This window comes from Larus michahellis, chromosome 12 (assembly GCF_964199755.1).
Source record: "Larus michahellis chromosome 12, bLarMic1.1, whole genome shotgun sequence".
Taxonomy (NCBI): Eukaryota; Metazoa; Chordata; class Aves; order Charadriiformes; family Laridae; genus Larus; species Larus michahellis.
Genome location: NC_133907.1, coordinates 6304047 through 6325154, shown reverse-complemented (window position 1 = coordinate 6325154; position 21108 = coordinate 6304047). Strand labels below are relative to the sequence as shown.

Sequence of the window (21108 nt, the reverse complement as noted above, 5' to 3'; positions counted from 1 at the left end):
GTCACTAGCGGAAAGAAAGGGAGAGATAGGGAGAGAACAAAGCAAAGGGGCCTGGAGCTCAGTGAGATGGGGAAAGTATATTAGAATACGGGAAGAGTGCTGCAGGTGGAGGAGAGCTAAGAAATACAAAAGAGCTATCTGAATGCTGGGATAAAGCAATGATGGGAATAAGAGGAAAGGAGAAGCCAGATGAGGACTAAATTCCCATGGAGATAAAGGGGATGGCAGCAAAGTCAAAGGATAACGCATCCATCCTTCTGCCGCTGAGAATACAAGACATGACGTGAAAGCGACAGGTGGACTTTTGAGAGAGGTTGCGGGACGGAGCTGTGCGGGCTGTTGTTCAGGGTTCACGCGTGTGGGGAGCCACGTTCACAAAGGGAGTGATCGCGTCACGGCTGGTCCTTGTTCCCCTGCTTTGCATCCTCCATCATCCCTTCCCCACGGGGCCCGGGGCGGCTCCTGGCCTGTGCTGCTGCGTGACCTGGGCATACTCTGAAGAGCTGCTGATTTCAGGGCTCACAGAAGGACTGTCACAAGGGGCCTTGTTACCGTGCTCCTTTGGGAGCTGGGCTGGGGCAGGCCTGGCTGGACTTACCAGCACCCTGCAGGGCAGCAGCAAGAGGGCATAGAATCATAGAATGGTTTGGGTGGGAAGGAACCTTTAAAGGTCATCTAGTCCAACCCCCCTGCAATGAGCAGGGATATCTTCAACTCGATCAGGCATGGAGCAGCTGTGACACAGGGGAAGTGGTGACGGCAGGAGGAACAAACTTTCCCTGGCTCCGAAAACAGAATGGAAACAGAATGAAAAAGGGCACCACAACTACAGACAAGAGGTGGAACCATCTCCACCCAGTATCACACCAGCTTATTGGATGCTTTCTGCCAGGTGGGCTCAGCTCCATCTGCACTGCCGCTGCACTGTGAGAGGCAGCTCGTGGGAAAGGATCCGGGTGTTCCCAGCGCCTGTGTCAATGTTGGCACAAGAGCCTAGCAGCTGTCCTAGGGCTAGATTGGCATTGAGCAAGGTCTCTGTTTGCAGACAGTGTTAGCGGTGGAGCAGCTGTGCTCCAGGCTTTGCTCCGTTCCCTACAAGAGCATCAGGCACAAGTGGGACCTACTTTGGCAGCAGTGCTTGCAGCTGGGAGGCTTCTCGCTCTCACACTAGGATTGAGGACATTTCTAGATGCTTCCACATCTGACGGGGCTGGTATGGAGCATTTCCTAGATCTTTTTCAGAGCCCCATTGGCCTTTGAAGGTGGGAGTCATGCAGTAGTATGAGGATGGGAAACCTTGTGCCAGCCAGTGCCAAGGTGGGGAGTCCAGCTGCCTGAGCCTGCTGCTGGATCTGAGCCCTGCTTGCCTCTTGGTCCTGGAAAGGAGGAGTCACGCCTCCTGGATTCGTGCTGTGGCTATAAACCACTCTCTTTTGCTTTTGATTCACCTCTCCCTGACCTGCAGGCCACCTGCAGACCCAGGTGCTTTGTGGACAACCTGCCGCTGGGTTACCACTGTTTCTTGGCCCATACTGGCCAAGCAGAGGATTTTTTTGCCTTGTGCAAGGCACTGCACGCATGGAGCAACAGGGCATTCCCTCCTCCAGTGTTCCCTCGTGTTCCTTCCAGGGCCAAACTCCAAAGCTCAACACCAGAGATGTTGGTGGTGGAAGCAGGGGAGCATTTTCTCCCGGTAAGATCTGAGACCCTGGACAGTGGAGACCGGAAAATGTCCCACTGCAGGCCATTTGCCTGAGTTGTGGCTAAACCCTGACTTGCATGACCAGACTTATCTGTCCCAAAAATGATATTGCAGCCTCACTAGCCTTGAGCTTCTTCCCTGCTTCCACCTTCCACCCATCCTGGTGATGTCCAGAGTGGTCTGTACAGTTGGCACTCTGCTGTGGATCCTGCCGGTATGTGACTGTCTACTGCAGGTGACAACCGTTCCTGCCCCTGCATCCCCAGAGTGCTGCTGAACCTGGGTGGTGCCCACCATGGTCTAAGCAGGGCTTTGGAGGAGGCACCTGAGACCTGAAGTGGGTGCTGAGGATGCCAGCTGCCATGGCCACCCAGGAGGAGGGTCTGCTAGCCCCAGCCCCTGCAGTGCCCAGACCCTGCCTGTCATGCCCCAGAGCACCTGCCAACCTGGCACTGGGCCATCGGGATCTGGCCCCATTCAAGGGCTGGGGAAGGGTGTGCTGGGGTCTCCCTGACCTGCTGGATGCCCTGGCACCCCGGCCCAGCGCTGCGCTCCCATGCACAGAGTTTGTGCGTTCTCAGCCCCGCTGGGCCTGAGCCGGGGGAGGCAGGTTCTGCCCCCCGCCCCCAGCACGGCGGCTCATCCCTGACCCCGGGGTGGCCCTGGCCGCTCCCGACGGTCCCTGGGCAGGGACGGTACCGGGGTCAGCGGAGGCGACGCGGGCGCCCGTGGCGGGGGGCACGGCAGGGCGGGTGAGAGGGGCAGGGCCACTGAGGCACGGAGCGGGCCGGTCCCCGCGGCGGGGTCCCCAGGGCCGGTCCCCGCGGGCGGTCTCTAGGGGAGGTTCCCCGGGGCCGGTCCCGGGCGGGGGGGAACCCGGCGCTGCATTCTCAGAGTCTCCAGCAGAGGCTGGGCTGGGCTGGGCTGGGCAGGGCTGGCGGGGAAGGAGGGAAGGAAGGGAGCGAAGGAAGCGAGGGGGAGGAAGGCGGCTCTCGCCGCACATGCATCCCCAGCCACACACCCCGCCGCCCGCGCCCCGCCTCGCGCCGTGCTCGCCCGGTGCCAGCAGCCGGCTCCGCTCGCCGCCGCCGCCGCCGCCCGCCGCGCCGCGGCTGCCATCGGCTGCGGGGCCGGGGGCTCCGAGGCTGCTGCCATCCCCTCCCCGCCTGGCTGCCGGGGCTCCGTGCCCAGGGATGCCGCGGGAGGCCGAGAGCCCCGCACGGGGGGGCCGCCGCGGCCGCCGCCCCAGGTAAGAACCGGGGCGGGCGGCGGGGCGGGGGGAGCCCAACTTCTCCGTCCCTCTCGCCGCGCCGCAAACTTTGCCGCCGCTCGGCGGGGCTGCGGCTCGGCGCTCCCCGCAGGGGAGGGCGGGCTCGGCCCTGTCCCTCCCGCCCCGCCGCCGCCGCCGCCGCCCCGGGACCGCGGGCTGCGGGCAGGCTCGCCGCCACCGCGGGCCGAACGGCCCCGGCACCCCCGGGGTGTGTCCCCGGCCGGCGCCGGGGCGGCAGCGTTGGGTCGGTTGGGTGTTGGAGGGCGGGTGAAGCCGGAGATTCGGTGCCGCTTTGGGCATCGCCGCCAGGATGCTCAGCGTGTGGTACCCAGGGCTCTGGCAGCAGCAGGGCTTCGGCATACCCTCAGTTAAAGCGCTCGGGTGCTTCAGGAGCTGCAGCTCTTTTTTAAAGCGGTGGTACCTTCAAACGTTCTCTTTTGGGCTCCTTCCTACCCCAGAGCTGTCTTCTCATTTTTCTTACTGAGACCAGAGCCCGTCACGCTAATTACCACAGGGGCTTTGCTCGGGCATGTGTGTGAACGTGCAGCCGAGATGCCTGAGGAGTCCTGCCCGAGTCCTTTTAGCAGGCAGGGTAACATCTCTCTTTACGGAGCCACATTTTTCTAACAACAAACTAAAAATAACTGTGCTAAAACTAGCACTTTCCTCATTTAAAATGTGGTTCCCAAATGGCTGTGCACAGGCCTTCTGGGAGCAAGTGCTGCAGCCACGTCTGCTCCTCCTGCATGGCCAGCTACAGCAGCTCACCCAGGCCCAGAGCTGCCAGCACCGAGTGCGTCTTGCTCAGCGTCCTGGGAGCACATCCCGTGGCACCCAGGCTCCTGCGGTCGCTCGCGGTGCCGGCAGGGGAAGGAGGGATGCCATAGGTGCCTCTCTTCTCTTTTTTGTTTGATTTCTGGCACTTGTAACATCCCTTACAATCTGGAGAGGTCTGCGTTGTGTTTTCTTCTAACCTCATTTTATGCATGAACAAGACCAGTCACAGGGATGATGGTGTAGATAGCAGCAAGGAGAGGCAGGCTCAGACTTCAGACGTAACTTCATAAGACAGCGCAGTGCATCTCAGGGAAGCACCTTTGGACCTGAGAGGGCTAAGAAGGGTGGCTCCGCCAGAGCTCTGGTTCTCCAGAGCTTGTTTGCGTGGCCTGAGGAAATAAATGGGGAGATGCGCCTCTCAATCCCTGCGATTAGGGTTAAAATACCACACGTTAAAATACCATGCATTAAAATATCTGTGCTGTTAAAATACCATGTGTTGCAACAACAGCCGATACCATAGTCCTGCATGCCACCAAGAAAACCTCAGATGATGACTGCTTCTTTGGGATCTGTTTCTGTCTCTTCAGGGTGCCTAACGTTCAGAGAATGGCTGAAGCCTGCAGTCTCTGTACTTGTAGATCTCGTGCCCAGCTCAGACAGAGCCCGGGCTTTGCCATGTTTTCCCTTACGAGACCGGTGGATGCTCTCCACCCCTTTCATGAGCACCGGGTAAGGAGCACTCGCAGCAAACAATTATCAGGGTCGGAGATCATGATCCTGGTCCGTCAGTTTTCAAATGCTGAAAATAAATTTCTTCTCTGGCTTTGGGTATCACATAGCAGGGGGAAATGGAAACAAGACTCTGAAACGGTTTTCCTGTGCTGATACTGTGTTTGTTTGTGTTCAGGGCCAAAGGGTGGTTCTGCTGCTCCTGGATGAAATCCCTGAAAATGTTGACGGGGTAGAGCCCACTAAAATCTGAATAAACTGGCCCAGATTCTGTACTGACTTTTGCATCACCTCTGCGCTCCAGCGAGGTGGGGGTCAGAGCAGGCGAGGCGAGGTCTCTGTATGAAATGCCGGTTGCTGAATAATGCAATGTTGAAATTGGTGGGCTCGAGAAAGAAAAAGTGTGTGCTGTTTCATAGGTAAAAAGAGCCAGCTTTGTTCCTGCCTGAAAAAAATATATATAAAAAAATGCCCTTTGCTTTTTGGTGCATTGACACTTTATGATATGATGTGGTGATTTCATACCTAGGACAGAGAAGTGGCAACTGAAACAAGGTCAATTTTAAAACTCTTTTCAAAAGAACGTAGCAGGTCTCCAGAAAAAAAAAAAAAAATATGAAAAGGCTGCTGGTGCATTGAAAATAACAGTTAATATCCTCTTTTTCCTAGCTCCGTATCAAATAATATGGTATTTTCATGATTTAAAATGCAACATCATATTTGAAAAATCCATAGCTCCTTGCCTGTGTGTAAGGATTCTCAGAACAGGGTCATAATTTACCGTTTGTTGTATATATTGTCTGATCAGCTTTTCGGTTTTTTGTACTTCGAAAATGATATTGAGCCAGCAGGCTTTTTTCCTAGCCAATTTTACTTTCCTGCTCCTAATCACTAGCCCATAGTAGTATAATTCGTTTGCAAATATTTTGGGGGGGGAATATTTGTTTGTTTGAAATCCCTTTTGCTACCCCCAGACTTTATTTCACTAGAAGGATTAGACCGTTCATGTAAGCTTTGAAACAAAACTGGACTTTAGGTGGGATTCGATCTGATGTTATTCCTTTGAAGGAATTTTTCCTATTTTTCATATATTTTTTTTCAAATATTTTTCAAATAATTGTTTTTGCATTTTGAAAGCCCGTATTTGAAAAGTAAAGAGAAACAGATTGAAGAAGAAAGAGCGTGGTGATCCTTGTGTTCTTTCGACATCAGGTCGCTAAAGAGTATTTGTACCTAAGAATACACCCATGTATGACTTTGTGTCGTTATCTTTTAACTATGCGGTTATGCAACTGTGTTTGGGTTTACAAGCAATGACACTTCTCTGCAGATAAGTCCATACATACCCCGAGGCCTGGGCCATTTTGAGCGATCTGCTTTTTTGGAAAAATTACATGTAAAGATTAGGTGGGCGTGAGTCCCAACAAAATTCCTTGCCTGAGGTGGACTTGGTGTACCGCGCCTTGCTGTTCCCTGGATCTCTCTTGTCTCTGCCACCGGTTTATTCCATGGCATTTCTTTGGAAAGGGAATGACCGATGGGGAGGGATGTAACCGGCTTTGCCCCCGACCCTGGTTGTAGCCCTGGGGGCGTCCTGCCCCACACCCTTGGCTCTCCAGCTAGCAGGGCTCCCCTGGTTCTACCTTGTCCTGGGGTGACGTCTGTGTGTGGTGGTGCCCTGGGCTGCAGGCGAGGGTGCCGAGCTCTGCCCCTCGGATTCGGCTGCTCTAGCATCTGCAGAGCCCATGCCCGCATGTCCCTGCGAGCTGTGTTGCTTTTCCCAGCCACAGAAAAACTGGGACTTTGTGGCTGGGTTTGGGCAGCAAACTGCTGCCTATCAGCCTTCCCTGCTCCCGTGCAGACCTGGTGTGTGGGGAGCTCATTTCAGGGTCTGGACTGGGACTGACCCATTCACCGAGCATGGGTTGGGTGCCCACTACGTGCTCAGCCCTGTGAGGCATCTGTATCTGCAGTTGCATCCAGTTTGTGAGTTGGTTTCTCCTTCGCAGAGCTGTGCAGGGGCCGTGGAGGGGTCTCTGTCCCTGCCAGTACCCGCTGCAGAGACCCATCCTCCCCGTTCATCATTTCTGTTTCATTTAATCATCACTTTTTATTATTTGCAAAGCCCATAAAAGGCACATTATAGTAATTTTCAGTCTTATCCTTTGCAACAACCCTGTTTACAGAAGCTAGTCCAGACTTTACTTTAGGCTGGCTCTGCGTTTCCTTCATTTTTCTTTCTTTTCATTTGTCTTTCATGCTGTGGCTGAGAGGAGATAGTTCTGTGTTATCCTCTGGGGGACGGGTTGCTGGATGGCACTTTAGTGCTGGTTCCACAGTGCAATGCCTGGGTAACAAAAGCGGATGTCTTCTTCAGCAATCCGTGCCTTCCCTAATCCCACAGGACCCACCGGCATGCCTGAAAAGGGTGTAGGTTCTTTCTTTTCCTAAAGAAGCTGTGGGTTTTCTTCTTGGTGATGCAGTTCCTCTGATCCTCTCGCAGTGTGGTTTGAGTTCTCCCTGCAAAGGGATGTCTCTGGCTCTTTTACAGCGTTGTGGCACCTTTTTTTTTCCTTTGAGGGCCCATGGGACACTCTGGTCCGTGGTAGGTGGCAGCCGGGTGTGCAGCCGCTGCAGAGCTCCCTTTGCTGTTAACATCACCTGGTGCGTGTAAGGCGAACGGGAGGGGGGTGCATGGGTTGGTCTGGGGCTGCCTGTGCCTCGGTGGGCTGGGCATGGCTTTTATCTTCAAACTCTGGGTGACAGAGTGCCTGCTCTGCCGCCTCCTTGCCGCGCTCACCCGGCCGCTCTGCGTGGGGAAGGGCTGTGGTGGAGACAAGTGTGTGCACCGGTGCACTGTGGTGGTGGTGGGTGTCTACACCGGGGATAGAGGCCCTGGTGCTGTCGGGGAGTTCTCCCCAGAGGTTCTATAAGGCTTCTTTGAACAAAACGTTGAGGACAGACCCTGCTAAGCTGAAGCCCTGCATTGTTCTTCTTGAGAGTGGGGGCAGTTGTGCCCTTGGGCACTGGGAAGGCAGCCAGCCCAAAGCTGGTCCACCTATGCTGCAGCCCAAGGGCCCAGTTTGGACTGGATCATCCTAAAAAGTCCCTCACCAGCTTTCATGTATCTTAAGGGGGCCATCAAGAAAGCTGGTGAGAGACTTTTTAAGATGTCGGGTAATGGTAGGACTAGAGGGAATGGATCAAAACTAGAGATGGGTCGATTCAGACTGGATGTTAGGAAGAAGTTCTTCACCATGAGGGTGGTGAGACACTGGAACAGGTTGCCCAGAGAGGTGGTGGAATCCCCATCCCTGGAAGTTTTTAAGGCCAGGCTGGATGAGGCTTTGAGCAGCCTGATCTAGTGGGAGGTGTCCCTGCCCATGGCAGGGGGGTTGGAACTAGGTGATCTTTAAGGTCCCTTCCAACCCTGACAATTCTATGATTCTATGATTGCTACAAGCAGTGTTGAAAATCAGAGTGCTGTTCAGAAAGTGTCTCCTTTCTGCTGGGTGCCCCATCTCAGGATAGCTCACTAAACACAAATGAAGGGTATAATACTCATTGCAACCTAAGGACATTTTTTCAGCAAATGGCAGCGCTTCTCTGGGCTCCCCATCCTGCCCCGCTTCTCTCGTCTGTGGGAAACCCGCACTGGCCTCCTCTCTGCGTGCTGTGCCCCATTCGCTGCCCTGCTTTTGCCCGCTTCCTTGCCCCTCACTCTGGCAGCACCATCAACGAGCCTGGAAAAATAAGCCCGACAGAGCTCATTCAGTTTTGACTCTACTCAGCGCTGCGTTTCCTAATTTCGGATCTCTTGTGAGAGAGCTACCCTAGCTCACCCTGCAGGACTGAGACTGGGCAAAGTCCCTATTAACACCACTACCAAACTGTGGCGTGCAGGGTCTGCTCTGCAGAGAGCCACCTTGCCTGTCCTGCACGCTCTGTCACTGCTGTCGCCTGTGCTGAATTTGGCCCTGACCGGCTGATGATGGGAGCTGTGGGTGCCATGGAGGTGATGCTGGGCCTGGTGCTTGTCAGCAACAACCATGGACCTGCAGCTGCCCTGTAGAACCGTGTAGCTTGGTCCTCACCAAGCAGAGCCAGGAGCTGGTTTGGGGAGCGGGGTGTCAGGGGCAGCCGCTGCAAGGGGTGAAGTGGTCCTGTGCTCTAGTGACAGCAGCTGTGTGAGCCTTGCTGATAGGGAAGTCCTACCAGGGAATCATGAAAGCAGAACTGTTTGTCCAACCCCCGTTTGCAGATCCCCCCTACCCTTCCCTGTTGCTCCCTACAGTACTCCAGAAAACACCCAGGGAAAGGAGACATGGGATCGCTCCTCTTTACTTGCTGGCCTCACTCACCATTGCCACTTCAGGTGGGTTTTTGTTGATCTCTTCCTAATTAACTGTAGCTGGTGGCATTAACAACTGCAGGTGACTTGAAGCTTGAGGTCCTCAACTCACCTGAAGCTGTTGATGGCCAGAAGCTTTCTGCAGCCAATGGGGGATGTGAAGGGAGTCGCCATAGAAACATTGTGGGCAATAAATGGAGCCACAAAAGCTTTGAGCTCCTTTTAGCAGAAGCCAGTTTGTGAGTGTGGGCACGGGCAGGTAGTGGTGTGCGTGTGGATGGGAAAGGTGTGTACACCCAGCAGAGCAAAGACGCCAGGCGCTTGGAAAGAGCAGCTGCAGGAGCGAGCACGGGATTTAAACACCGCTTTGGTAAGCTAGCCTTTGCCTGAGGTTTTTATTGCAAAACTGAGTCAGAGCGGGAGTGTGTGGTATGGTCCTGATGCTGGGCTGGCAGGAGAGAGCTTGTTCTTGCAGCTGAGCTGTAGCCCACACCTTACAGCACGCAGCCCCTGCTCCAGCTGCAGGCTGGGTGGCAGCCAGGGAACCACTGTCCCCTGTCGCTCTGCACAGCAGCACCAGGGAGCTCAGCACAGCCTCTGCGGGTGGCACCCGTCTGTCCCTGGTCCTTTCTGGACCACTGCTGCCCTTCCCTATGGCTTGACACTCCGGAGCTGTGTGCAGGCAGGCCCCTGGATGCAGGGTCTGAGGTCGCATGCCTGCCCACTGAAGATGGGTGCCCTGGGGCATGCATCCTCCACTCCACTCCCAGGCACTGTCCCACGGCTGCTCCTCTCGGTTATCCCCGGCTGCCTTCCCTGGCAGAGCCTGGATTCCCCTTGCTGCCTGTTCCCTTGTAGGGTGCTGGGGGGCTGGGCTTCCTGATTGTGATTGATCCTCTGGGTCTGAGTCCCCACATGATCCAGAGTCAGGAAGGAAGGATAAAGGTTTGGCTGCTCCAGAGGCTTAGAAACCCTCATGGTCTGGCCATGAGGAGCCCTGGGCCAGGCTCTTGTTTTGGCAGAGTCTCTCTACTGCAGGATGCTGTTCCCCCTGCGTGGGATGCCCTGTGCAAGACAGTAGCTTCTGCGTGTGCCTGGGGATGCTGCACTCCCTTCTCCAGCATCTCTGTCTGTCACACTGGGATTATCTCCCTCTGCTCCTACTGCGGCTGCTTCCTGGAATCCCAAATCCCCAAAATGCTGTTTCTCCAGTAATCCTTATCATTAAAAGTGGCTCCTAAGCTCAGAGCACCTCCTCCTCTCCACAACCAGCGCCCTGTCACCCTCTCTAGAGAGGAGCAGTTTGAGATGGGCACATACTAAATGTGAGCAAATGGGCTTTTTAACATGGGACAGGACACTGTCCCCCCCACCTGCTACCAAACTCCAGTTACCCTTGGCCTTGGTTCCTTACGGATTTTCACTGTTCCATTTTTTAATAGTGTGAAAACATATTTTCTCCCCTGTTGTTATGGCCCTGACAAGGCACGTGGCTGTTGGGGATGCTGTTGTGCATGTGTGGGAGAGGGAATTGTTTCCTCTGTCACTGGGGTCTAGAAGGTTGAGGACATACAGTTGAGGGGTTCCTTCAGGAGCTGGACTTCACTGGCTTTCTGAGCTTGGCTGCCTTCCCACTTATGAAATACAGCTGAACCTTTTGCTAGCAGGCAGGTAGGAATAGCTGAGCATCAGCAGAGTCCTTAAGAAATTACATCCCTGCTTAAACTTTTAAAAGTCAGCTGAATGCCCCTTTGCCACAGCCCTCCCGGGCCCTTCCCCAATGGCATGACATTTTTTGCAATAAAATTCCTGCTCCAGTAATACTGTCCAAAAGCGGGTGCACCTTTGCTGGGCATCCTCACCTGCACCGCAACGCAGGAGGGGGGGAATGATCCCATGGCACATCTGGGAGCTGCCGTGGAGGTGCCGGCTCAGCTCTGCCCGCCAACAGTTGCCCCAAGCCCTCCCTGGGTGGCCGCAGGGGTGGCGGGCTGTTTTTTCCATGGGTTTTCCCTGTTTTTTGGAGAGGAGAGAGGGCGAGGGGCTCCTCCTCGGACCGGGTGCCGGCAGAGGGAGCCATGCATCCTCGTTTCATATGCACAGCCTGACATGCCAATTAACGAATTAATTTGAAAGGTGCTGTGAGAGATGAGATTAGAACTAGGACCCTCCACTGGGCAGCGGCTCAGGTAGTCTCACTGAGGCTGAGAAGCGACCGTGCCCTTCCCAAATCCCTCCTCTCTGCGTTGCCGCCCAAGTTCATCTCTCAGGTAAAGCCTTGGGTGGGTTTGATCTGGCCCAGCTTCTGGTGGCCGTGCAAGACGTGAACGGCCTCCGTGGCAGGTATGGTGGAGGTTGATGGTAGTGCCTTGGTGAGCTCGGTGTGTGGGCAGCGGGCAAGCCAAAGGCACGCAACAGACCAGGGCTGCAACTGCGAGCCTCCAGGGACTGTGGGGTGAGTGACCAGGGAACGTGGCAGACCCTGCAGACGTAGAGCTGACCACCTTTGCCTTGCCCAGGACTTGGCAGTGGATTAGCTAAGGCAGACCAAAGCTTGTGAGCTGGAGCTGGGGTTGTGAAGTCTGACGTTGTTAGTCCTGCCCAGAGAAGTGACTGTTGTGCTGGCAGGTGATGCTGCTCCAGCACACCTGGAGCCCAGGGCTCCTCATGGCCAGACCATGAGGGTTTCTAAGCCTCTGGAGCAGCCAAACCTTTATCTGTCCTTCCTGGCTCCGGCTTGTGTGGGGACTCAGACCCAGAGGATCAATCACACCAGTACCACAAAGTGATTGAGGAATGAAGTGAAATGCAAGCACCGAACTTTCCCCAGCTACAGTGGCAACCACAGGTGAGCAGTTATGGACTTGGTCTGAAAAAGCTGTTTGCATTTTTGTGCAATGGGATATTCGTGTCTGGCTGGGAAGGATGCTGGAACCATCAGTTCAGGCTGGAATAATTGGTTTTGCATCTACAGTGCTGACATGCTTTGGTGAATTAGAGATGTGTGGGGAGTGCTTCACTGGGAGGTGATGGCAGCCAGGTGAGCTGGTGGTGCTGGGCTGCTCCGGGATGGGAGACGTGAGCTCACATCACAGGACCGAGAGAGGCTCAAACTGTTGTGCGAGTGGCAGCTTCTCACTGTGCCATGGCTGCCGCTTTCTGGTGAATGCATTCGGAACAGGGTGAGCCTGACGTCCTCTGCTCTGGCAGTGAACCTGGCCAGCAGCGGCGCTGCTGTGTGTTTTGGGGCTGTTGTGGGTTAACCCCGGCAAGCAGCTAAGCACAACACAGCCGCTTGCTCGCTCCCAAATGGGACAGGAAAAGAGGAAGGGAAGAGTAAAAGCAAGAAAACTTGTGGGTTGAGATAGAAATGGTTTAGTAAGCGAAGGTGAAGTGGAGGAAGAGAGAAAGAAAACAAAACAAGGGATGCGAAAGCAAACACTCAGCGCCTTCCATGGGCAGGTTGATCCCCAGCCAGTTCCTGAGCTATAAACCCCTCCTCTCCCTCTTTATTGCTGAGCATGTTGTTAGATGACGTGGGATATCTCTTGGGTTAGTTTGGGTCATCCACCTGGTTGTGTGCCCTCCCAACCTCTTGTGTAACCCCAGTTTATTTCCTGGGGGGCATAGTGAGGAACAGGGAAGGCCTCGCTGCTGTGCAAACGCTGTTCGGCAATAGCTGAAACATTGGTGTGTTAGTTATCAGTGTTATTTTGGTCACAGATGTAAAACACGGCACCATATGAGCTGCTATGAAGCAAATTAACTCCATCCCAGCCAGACCCAGTACAGGGCCTGTTAAATGCCTTTAATTGCGTGTCCCTTTGGGGTGCCCACACTGCAGGAATGTGCCTGGTGCCCTTTGCAAAAGAGCCCTGTGTTAGACCTGGGCAGTGTGTAGGAGATGTGGCCTCTGCCCTGTAGATCTGACAGCAAAGGCACATTCCTGCTGTCCTGGGCAGGGGCACGCTGCTGCCTGCGATGCTGCCAGGCATGCTTTCCGGAGTGAGAAGACAGAGAGGGATGGAAAGCAAGCCTCACAGAGCAGGTCTGCACGCATGCGGTGAGCTGCTGGCTCTGCTGGTGTGAATTAGCCCTGGTCCATCCCAGCGCTGGGCTGGGAGGACAGGGTCTGACCTGTGACCACGCTCGGGGGCTGTGGCTGCTGCTGAGTATCTCCCGTCAGTTCCCGGGCACAGGCTCCGGTCGGGTTTGGTGTTTCTAGGGAGGCTTTTTCCAAACCTTAGGCTGTCCCAGAACTAGAAAATCCTGCAGCTGAGTCTGTGTTGCTGATACTGAGCTGTGTCCTGGCTGCAAAAAGCTGTCTGCTGTGAAATAGAAATGAGAGGGAGGGACCATGAAGCACCAGGCTGGAAGGCCTTTTCTTTAAACCACAGCTGAGCTGGGCTTAGGCAGAGGTAGGACACAGTGTCTGGTCCTGGCTTCCACAAGGCAGCACGTGCGTTTCCCTTGTGAGCGATCAAAGGCTGGTACTGAGACTCATCTCTATCTTTTTTTATATCTAGTCCCTCACTGTGCTATCTGGTGCCTCCCAAGTATATTTAGAAATAGTAATGATGGGTTTTCTTTCTCCTTTTCTAGCCGATGCGTGAAGCGTTTGATAAGTTTATGCTTTATATGGTTTGTGTGCGAGGTCTCTCCGCGTCTCTGTGCACCAAGATGAGGAAAGCAGTTTCATGAGCTAATGCTTTTGGTGCACCCCACCATGGGGGCTGGACAAATGCAATGCTTGTGTCTGTTTCTGTCCTGAACCTCTTAAAAGTTTGGTGTCGGCCCTGCTCAGGGCACCTGTGTCTTGTTACTCTGTTTTTGAATCACAGTGACTGCATGCTCAGGGGCGAGTTTTGGTGTCGGTTCACTGTCAGGTCTGATGGGAGAGCTGGGTGGCAGGTGATGTGTATGGCTCTGAGCCCAACATTCGGGAGAATGGCTTATTGACTGGACACTGCTTGGCTTTGGGTGCCCAAACTCTGCCTGAGGCCGCTGCCAGCCCAGCGGGTTATTTAGAGGGGAGGACACGAAGGAGCACATTTATCTGCATAGAATAGCTTTGGTTGGAAGAGACCTTTAAGATCATCAAGTCCAACTGTTGACCTGGCACCGCCAAGTTACCACCAAACCATGTCCCTCAGCACATCTTAGTTGGCTTCGGCCAGTCCAACGTTTATCTCCAGTGGTGTTAGGAGTGATGGGGGCCTGGAGGCTGGTGTGGGGGCATGCAGGGGAATGGCGCAGCGTGGCCGGAGTAAGGCTGCCCGTGCCATTTGGGTTGTCAGCACTTTCACATCAGGCTGCTTGGGTTGGGGTGGTGGGCTCTGGATGGACCTGTTCCTGCTTAAGCACGCATTAGGGACTTTGGGGCTATGTGTGTGACTTCTAACATGATTGTCACTGAACGAGCTAACGAGGAGTGTGGAGAGGGAGGAGGAAGTGAAACAGCCCAGGGAATAAGGGGAAGAGACAGCAGGGGTCTGCAGCGTAGTGACAGAGAGCGGGATGCAAATGGACAAAGTGTGTGAGGATGACAAAGCCAGAAAAAGCCACGTTTGCACACGGGAAAGTGGGAGTGTGTCTGTGTGCGTGTGTGCTGCCAGTGCACACACTGGCTCACTCCTCTCAAGCACGGAACTGCTTTGGGGAAAGGGTGGGCACTCCTGGTGAGGGAACTCGGAGCCACCTTCTTGCCATTTTTCTTTTGGCTGTGAAGATCTTTCACTGTCACCAGCGGCGAGTGGCTGTTGGGTCTGTGTGCTGGATGGAGTGGATTAGGCCACAGGAGTCCTGCGTGGGCACTGGGGTGTTCTGGGGGAGCCCTTTGCCCAAGCAGTGCGGGGCTGCGAACGCGCGGTGGGTCTGAAGGTCTCCAAGCTGCAAATGCCTGCACCTGTCCGTGTGGGTTTCCGTGCCCCCTCCTGCGTGCGCACGCACTCACGTGTGCCAGCACGATCCTGCCTGCTCACGTGTATGCATATCTCTCCTTGGCTCTATTCTTTCGCATGCACTTTGTCCATTCGCTTTTCTGTCCTCCCTGTTGCTACTGTAATCTCTCTCTCTCTCTCTCCCTCCCTTTGTTCCCTGGGCTGCTTTGCTGCCTCTTACTTCACCATGTCCCTCTTTATTCCTTTTGATAATAATAACATTAGAACCTACGTACAAGGTCCCAAGGTCTTTGCTTTGTGCAGATACATCAGGAAAGACCCTTCAAAGCCTGTGTGCTGGAGAGAGAAGATTCTCATCGTCTCACTATTGCCGGGACTGGCGGAGGCAAAGGGCCTGATTGTGGAATACGTGACCTGTGCAAAACCCCACACTGTGTCCTGTGTCTGTCCTGGAATGTCAGAAGTTAAGATGTCGGTCTTTTTTGACGGAGTTTTACACCAAAGCCCTGAACCCTTATGCCTGATTGAGGAACTGGCCAATTAATTTCCCTTTATCACTTGTGCTGAGCAGAGTGGTTGTTCCCACAGCTCCCAGTCCGTCCCTTCCTCATTGTGCCATTGGTTTGGTAGTGACATTAAAGTGAAGCTACTTGTGGATTCTGTCCTAGTCTGCTGTGCTCACGTGCATCCAGCTTTCAGAAATGTTCTCCTTTTCAACTGCAATTTGCACATTTGGCCTCTGCTGAGAGCTGATGCTTCCACGGGATGCTGAAGCCCGGTGGTCGGGAAGCAGCATTTCCAGTGACACAGGGAGGCTGTCTTGTTTTGCAGATGTGGTGCCCACTACACTTCCCTTGCTCGAAAAGTCCTGTGTGACTGCTGGCTGCTGGTCCACAGTCTGCAAACACAATGCTGGAGGGGGTGGGGGAGGAATCAAATTTTATTTATTTATTTTTTTCCACCTGACAAAGTCGTTGGAGTTTCTTGCAGAGGGAAGGCTAGCACTGCGTCTGGCTTGCAGAATCAGATCCAGAAACCGAAGCTGTTCTTGTTGATTTGTCATAAGGACATGGCTCTGTTGTGCTGGTCCATCCTCACATCAATGATTCAGACTCTAACTAGGGAAGGGCTCTGAAATTAAGGGACAGATTTAACACTTTATTTTTTTCCTTTTAAAGTCCTCCAAGAAAGGCGTGTCCTGTCTGTAGCGGTGTCTCAGCTTCGTTCAGCCACGTGCCACCGTTTTCTGATGCTGGCTTCCACTTTGGCGCTCTCATAGGTTATGCCTGTGTTGGTGCTTGTGTCCTAAATCTCCTTGCTGAGAACTGGCTTTGGGAAAGAGCAAGCAGCAGGCAGTAAAACCAAAAGCCATCACCTGTTCCTGGAGTCTGCTGCTGTCTGCAGCCCTTTTGATTTATACCCTGCAAAGGTCACTGAAGCAACAGGCCATTTCGCATATTTACTTACCCTGTGTATTCTCCTTGAGCACTGTGACCGGTATGTGGTGTCATTACTCAAGAAAAGGAAAATGGAACTGGGGGTGGGGTGTAGCAGCAGGACCCTCCGTTCTTGTCTCTCTGAAAGGGCAGAAAGATCAGGAGACCGTAAAGCCCGTGCCAGCCTCTTTGGCCACTGTGGAGCCTTTTTACTTGCACTTATGTTGGTGGCTGTGTTGGGACTGGCCACCAGCAGGACCATCTCCTCCCCTTTTGAGCTTTGAAGGGTCTTTCCTGCTGTATCTACACAAAGGAGAACCTTGGTATCCCTTCTGAGCCACAGACCTGGGGTGAGATGTCATTTGCTGACATAGCAGCAGCATTGGCAACTCTGCTTGTGTCCAAGGCATGAAGATTTTGGGAATCCAGACCAGGAGTGCCTGTGTGTCAGTGCTGGCAGCAAAGCAGGGGGCTCACAGAGCAGGTGGCCAAGGTCCCTCTTGATGAGGTGTCTAGTCCCATCCCAGGCTCATCACCCTGGGAGAGGGGAATGGATGATTTGCGTTTCTCTGGTGTTAGCTGTTGCTGCTCTTAGATCTGCCCCATGGCATTCAGAGCTCTGGGCTGCTGTGCGCCTGCCCGCAGCTCTCAGGAGAGCCCGTAATAGCTGAAGTCCACCACCGGCTACCTCCACCTCCAGGGAGGAGAGTGGTTGCTCCCTGAAGAAGGCGTGCTAATGAAAAACAAATTGGATCTGGCCAGGTAAAGTCTTTGAACAGCACCTGTAAGTACTGACGGGGCTGTTCTGTGGTGGCTGCCTCTCCAAGGCTCTGTGTCCCGTTGGACTCAGCCAGGAGATGTTTGCGATGTGGAGGGTGGCCGGCATCGTTCTGCTTGTGGGGGGGGTATGTGAGAAGTGTGATGGAGCTGGCGGAGCAGGGAAAGCCTGGGTCTGGCCAGTACGGGACACATTCCCTGGGCAGAGAGGACAGAAACGGAGCAGGACCCTGTCACCCATTGTGGCCTTCAGTGGTGTGTGTTGGACCTGCCCTTCCTTAAGGGGAGGCGAGAGGAGCAGCGCTCCTCACCTCTGTGTGCAGGACAAGGCGGGGGGCTGGTGTGCCTCTCCTCAAACTGTCCCATCGCTCCCGCTCTGCAAACTCCCTTCCTCTTGCTAGTTAGTATTAGCATTCAGTTTGCGGAACGGGCTATGCAATTAACACAAAGGTGCAGTCACTCACTCTGACTGGAGGACTCGTGGGATCAGATGTACTGGGGATAGGAAGCGGAGGCTTTCTGCTGGGAAAGAATGTCACAGCACAGCGGACACAGAAATGAAAAGCTATTAATAATGATCCCGGAACTTCACTTCCATCAGCTGTTTATTTAAAGGTGCTCCGTATTCAAAGCCTCCTGATTTATGTGGGCAATAACACTCACAGTCCTGGGATCACTTTTTTAAGCAAGGCTAATGGGGTGAAACCATCATACTGCGACAGTAGAGATCAAGCTGGGAAAATGATACTGGAGAGAAAAATAAACTATTGCCTATATTATCCAGGAGCTACGCTGGGCTGGGAGTTGATGTGGGCTCCCTGCTCTTCCAGCATTTATTAAGGCTTTTACTTCATTTTTTCTTGTTCTTTGTGAACAGAATTTACCGGGCATGGAAGGATATAAAAATTTGATTCTACCAGACAGGATGCTAAAAGCTTCTGGTTTTGCATTCAAGTGAAGTTTTGTCTGTAGTGCAGCCATGTGTAGCTGTTCTGCCATGCAAGGCCCCGGGGGAGACAACCTCCCCATCCTTGTCTCCAGGGGTTCCCGTCCTCACTCAGCCCCATTCCTGAGGGGCTGATCCCTCTGGGGAAAGGGGTTTCTGTTGGCTCTTGTCGGTTCCTTGATTTTTGCTTGCACAGCTGTGGTATCAGGGCACCTCTGCCCTCAGCTGTGTGCCAGGAGGATGGGGCCAGGCTCTTTTCAGTGGTGCCTGGGGACAGGACAAGAGGTGACGGGCACAAACTTGGATGTAGGAACTTCCACCTAAACATGAGGAGGAACTTCTTTACTTTGAGGGTGGCAGAGCCCTGGCACAGGCTGCCCAGAGAGGTGGTGGAGTCTCCAACTCCGGAGACATTCCAAACCCGCCTGGACACGTTCCTGTGCCACCTGCTCTGGGTGACCCTGCTCTGGCAGGGGGTTGGACTAGATGATCTCCAGATTTCACATTCTGTGAAATGTTCAGGGCTGTGGCAAGGAGGGGGTGAAAGGGCCACTCTGCTCTGGAGGGAGACCAGTTTCCAAGTGGATTCTCTTCCCGGGGCTGTTGGCCCTGGCAGCATCAGTGAGGACTGCTTGGTGGGGCCATGAGCGCTGGGCCAGCACTGACCTGTTCCCTCTGGCCATCGAATTGTAGAAAACCAGGTTGGAAGGATCATCTGGTCCAACAATTCTTGGCAAATCTGGCAGCGTGTAGGAGGAGTGCTGAATGTTGGCCATCCAGACCATATGTGACTTTGTGGTATCTGTGAAGCAGTGAGCAGCTCTTTGCGAAACCTGCCTGTTTTTCCTGGGGAAGTGAAATAGCACTTATGCCACCGAGGTCTGGGGCTGGTGGCTGAGGTTTGTGTTGCTCTGGACAAACTCTGACTCCTGGGACACGACTCCCAGTGCTGTGCATCATCAGAAGCTAGTAGTGGTGGTGAAATTAGTAGAATGGAACAAATTATTGCAAATAAATAATGCAGCTATCGTTAATGATTGAATGTAAAATTTAGCCTATTGTTGTTGTCTTCAAGTTGCCTACAAGAAGATCGTAACCCTTTAGTCTGTTACAGGCTGGAGAAAGCCTTTATCTACAGCTCATTGGTGATGGGTGTGCTGTGAGGATTGCTTGCTTAGAGACCTGGCCCATCTGCTCCAGCATGTAGGTCCGCAGACCAGCAAGACGGTCAGATTCTCCTGGTTGTGATTTGTGAGGGGGAGGTGGGCTTTGCTTTGAATGAGTCTCTACCTGGGTGACCATCCAGAGGCTCTTTTTGGTCTGCAAAGCTCTGCTGCCCTTTCTCAAGAACATCTGCTCATTACTGGCCTGTTTCTGCTCAAAGTGCAGCCTTAGGGACCCAAGGAGGGACCTAGGAGGGCTCTGATGGCCTGGGGCAGCCCCAAGGGGTGAGTGGTGGCTCAGTTCTTGCCGTGCTCCTCTTGGAGATGCAGACTTTCAAATGGACTTGGCCAAAATGTGCTACTTGTGAAGGAGACTCAGCTACCAGGGATTTCTGCCAACTGTGGTGGATATTTCTGAGCGCTGCTGCATCTCAGCAAAGCAAACTTGCTTCCTGTTTGGGGGATGAGGCTGTGCCACGGTCATCTTCAGGTTCCTGAATTTCTGTGGTACCAAGTTTCCTTCCTTTCTCCCTAGCGTGTTTGCTGAGGAATTTCTGGGGAGTGGGAAGGTTTGAGGCTGGAGCCTCTTCTTCCATGTGCCAGAAAAGCCCATGTTTGAGCAGGAGGGTATCGCTCAGGTGGTGGTTGTTGGTGGTGGTGGCCATGCCTTGGGGATTGAGGTGCTCTGGCTGCTGCACAGACGCTGCCTGGGCAAGTCCGGTAGCCTGGGCGGCCGAGGAGTGCAGATGCAGAGCTGTTGCAGAAATAATTTTCTTATCCGTTAGACTATCTTGTTTCTAATTCTTTTTTAATGAGCTCCTCTGAAAATAAGAAAATCATTGTAACAGTTTTCTTAAGTGTGAAAGATCAGGCTGAAATTGGCATTAAAAAGACTAATCGCTCTCATTCTTCCACCTTTCTGACAGCTGTCTATTGCTGCAGACCTTGTCCTGAGGTGCTGAGGACGCCACTTGCCCCTTCAGGCTGCTTTTGGCCTAAGGCACCTGCAACAGAAAGTTGGTGCTTGCTTCTAATCTGGGCTGGGCATAACTTAATTGTCCTGTTACACTGGCAAAAAAGTACTTCTAAAGCTGCAGGAGAGAGACCTGTGGTGCAGCTGCCCCAGGTCTTCTCCTGCTTTTCACTGCTCTCCTGACCTCCCCACTTCAGTGTGAGTGATCCCGCGGTGACTTGGTCTGAGTCTCAAAATGAATGTGCTGCCATGGGAAGAGACTTCCCTCGCCTCGTGTGCTCTGTAAAGAGGGGCCACACTTCTCTGATCATGAGAGATTTCCAGGGACAGAATTTCCAAGAGGATTAAAATGTATAGGGAAGAAGAGCAAGCAGCAGCGAGACCTTCCTGAAAGCGACGTGTGCCTGCCATAGTATTTATTTAATCAGACGCCTGAGTCTGCATCTGACCTTGAACCCTGAGCGCCAAACCGAGGGAAGTTTCTTTGAACCCTTCTGGCTCAGTATAATACCCACTTGTTATTCTCTGTAGGAATTTGGGGAGACTTTTGTGAGATGTGGAAAGTTGCAGACAAAGCTGTGAACGTCTTCAATTTTCCATTTAATCACACAATATTGAATGATAAATAATTCATGCATCTGCCAAACATTTGCTTAAAAGAACCCAATTCCCTCCACATTTGTCAAAGTGTAAGAATTCCTTTTGTGTTTTTTTTTAAATAATTTTAATCTGTCCTTTAACTCCCATCCAGGTGCCCACTTGTCTGGGCTATCAGCTTTGATTCCACTTGCCTTGTTTGGGCCAGTCCATGCCTTTCCTTCTTGTCACTTCTGCTGGCCTCCAGGGCCCAAAGAAGTGGCAGCGGGAGGCAAGGAGGGGGGTGATGGTGGTTCCTGTGTGTCCTTGGGCTGTGCCAGGGGGGTCAGCTCTGGTGGTGGTGGAGAGTTGTGGGGGTTCTCTGCCCTGCTGTGTGGGGCTATTTCTGGCTCCTCACAAGGCAGTGGAGCATAAAAGTCGCGAGGTGGTTGGGAATGACTCCTGACTCTCCACAGGGGGCTTGTAAGGGGATGACTTTCAGATG

General features: G+C 53.5%; 1 protein-coding gene across 2 annotated transcripts in view; it reads left to right on the top strand.

Moving 5' to 3' along the window:
* Positions 1 to 2635: 2635 nt before the first annotated feature.
* Positions 2636 to 21108, top strand: part of CDH22 (cadherin 22) — an 88675-nt gene continuing 70202 nt past the window's right edge. The window contains exon 1 of one of the 2 annotated variants that reach the window (XM_074604936.1): positions 2636 to 2951. The gene's annotated coding sequence lies outside the window, so the exon portion shown is untranslated. Of the gene's footprint in view, positions 2952 to 9078; positions 9203 to 21108 lie in introns of those variants that run through there. The other variant, XM_074604937.1, reaches the window with a different exon arrangement.